This window comes from Haematobia irritans, chromosome 4, assembly GCF_050003625.1.
Source record: "Haematobia irritans isolate KBUSLIRL chromosome 4, ASM5000362v1, whole genome shotgun sequence".
Lineage (NCBI taxonomy): Eukaryota > Metazoa > Arthropoda > Insecta > Diptera > Muscidae > Haematobia > Haematobia irritans.
Genome location: NC_134400.1, coordinates 67,725,672 through 67,728,021, shown reverse-complemented (window position 1 = coordinate 67,728,021; position 2,350 = coordinate 67,725,672). Strand labels below are relative to the sequence as shown.

Below are 2,350 nucleotides of genomic sequence, written 5' to 3'. Positions count from 1 at the left end.
AGATCCTTCTAGCATTGTCTAAGAATGTTCTGGCGTTGCCAGAATATTGTAGTTACCAGAATGTTCTCGTATTACCACACTGTCATATATAAAAGCGCTCGCATGCTGCTAACGAGTCAGTCTTAATTAAAGCGTCAAACGAATAACTTCAGTGTGAACGAATTGTAAAGTGTGAAGTCATAGTAAATAAATTGTAGATTCCCTGCCAACATTTTTTGAATTTGGGGACTCTTTTGAGAATCCCCACTACGTCGAAAACAATCATATACGACATCAAAAACTCGTCGGAAAAGCGCCGTCACTATTGAGAAGTTGTACCACGCCAAGTTACTACAAAAATGTTTCGCATGAGTGCAATTATTAGGTGCCTTTATAGATCAATTTAGAACGACGCCAATAAGGGACCCTCCACACAATCAGAAAAAGTGCATTTTAAGATAGTTGTAAAAGAATCATTGTGGTCGAGTAAAACACGTTTGTTTAGATATTTATTAATTTGATTAAACATTTACAAATTCTTAAAAATATAACATTTATACCACTATCACATTACATTTAACATAATTTTTGGCATTAATGATGATGTTGAGTTACAAGTAACGAGTTACATGTTGCTGCGTCTATCAACCAGTGTTTTTATTCCATGGAGGCAGCATGTCTGTAAAATATCTGAAAAACAATCACTTTATTCCATTTGGAAAATCACCAAATTGTTCACCAATATACCTTTCACAATTTTAAGCGTATAATCTATGTTTTCAGAACTTTATTTTCGTTTTTATTTAATTAAAATATAACAAGCTGGTTGCGCTTGGCGTTTCACAAAAAAAATGGCTTTTTTAACAGTAGGGATGGCAAATTACTTGCATGTACTTTTTGATGTACCTTTTCATGATGGTTGAAGTGACATTTACGAGTCTGTGGTAACGATGAGGTTGAAATGGAACTTTGAAATGCTGGCAGGGTTGTCGTTATTTAAAAGAACTGTTTTAATTGTCGGGTAATTAAAAACGCCTAAATATAAAAACGTAACAATTGGTGTCGGAAGTGAAATAACGAAAAAAAATCTACAATGAAGTTTAATGAGCTTCGTGTGGAAGACTTAAAAAAGGAATTGAGCAAACTGGAGCTGCCGACAACATTCAATAAGGCCCAGCTTCAAAAGCGTCTACTGGAAGAGTTTGAACGGCGTAATATGGACATTGCGACGCATGAGTTTGATTATAAGGAAGACATTGATGAATCAATACTCGTCAATACCAGCAGTGTAGAAACTCCGTCTGTGGCTTCGAGTGTTGTAGATTACACATCAATGCTCAGTGTTTTGAGTAAAATGATGGAGGAAAACTCTAGAAAAATCATGGATGAGAATTCTAGAAAATTGGAAGAAAAATTCGACGAAAATTCAAAAAAGATGGACGAAAATTCAAAAAATATGGACGAAAATTCTAGAATTCTCAATGAAAAACTTCAAGAAATTTCTGAAAGCATGGAGAAACGTGTGGATCATATAGAAGGTCAAATTATAGAATTGGATAAGAAAGTTCTTTCCGTAGATGAGAAAATTGTGGTTCACGATGAGAAACTTCTACACCTGGAGAAAAAAATGGCTGACCTGGAAATTAAAGGTTGTCCCGTGCGCGTAATCGACGGCCCAAAAATCTAAACTCCTGTTTTTGATGGCTCATCTTCATTTGATGTTTTCAAATTCCAATTTGAGACGGTGGCATCCAGAAACATGTGGAATGACAACGACAGAGCAATTGAACTTCTGTTGGCATTGAAGGGTAATGCTGCCGATGTAATACAAAGTATCCCAACTTCTTCCAGAAATAACTATAACGAAGTAATAGCTGCACTACAACGCAAGTACGGTGGAGAACATAAGCAAGACATCTTTAGAATGGAATTAAGAGGTAGAATCCAGAAATCAAACGAGACTCTACAAGACTTTGCAACAGAAGTTGAGCGGTTGGTGCTACTGGCATACCCAGGAGAGAGTCACCCACTTGTGGACCGCATCAAAATTGAGACCTTTGTGAATGGCATTCGAGACCCAGATATAAAATGTGCAACATATGCGTCACAAAAGGCTACATTCGCAGAAACAGTAACATTCGCACTTGCACAGGAGACTGCGAGATTGCTAGCGCGGCCTCAAATTCACAAGGTACGTAAAGTAGAGACAGAGTGTGATGAATCAAAGTCCGTTATTGAGTCGATGAAAGAGGCCATGAAGCAGGCAATGCAAGAAATGAAGCAAGAGGCAAATAAATCCCGGATCAAATGCTATAACTGTGATAAGCCGGGACATCTAGCTCGAGAATGCAAAGCACGACGCAAACGGTCA

The 2,350-nt window shown here is 37.4% G+C and overlaps 1 long non-coding RNA gene across 1 annotated transcript; it reads right to left on the bottom strand.

The window, feature by feature from the left end:
• Positions 1 to 455: 455 nt before the first annotated feature.
• Positions 456 to 964, bottom strand: LOC142236678 (uncharacterized). Its single transcript, XR_012722152.1, has 2 exons — positions 727 to 964; positions 456 to 669 (listed from the first exon to the last, which is right to left on the bottom strand). It is a non-coding gene; the product is annotated as an uncharacterized LOC142236678 (long non-coding RNA).
• Between the last annotated feature and the right edge of the window lie 1,386 nt (positions 965 to 2,350).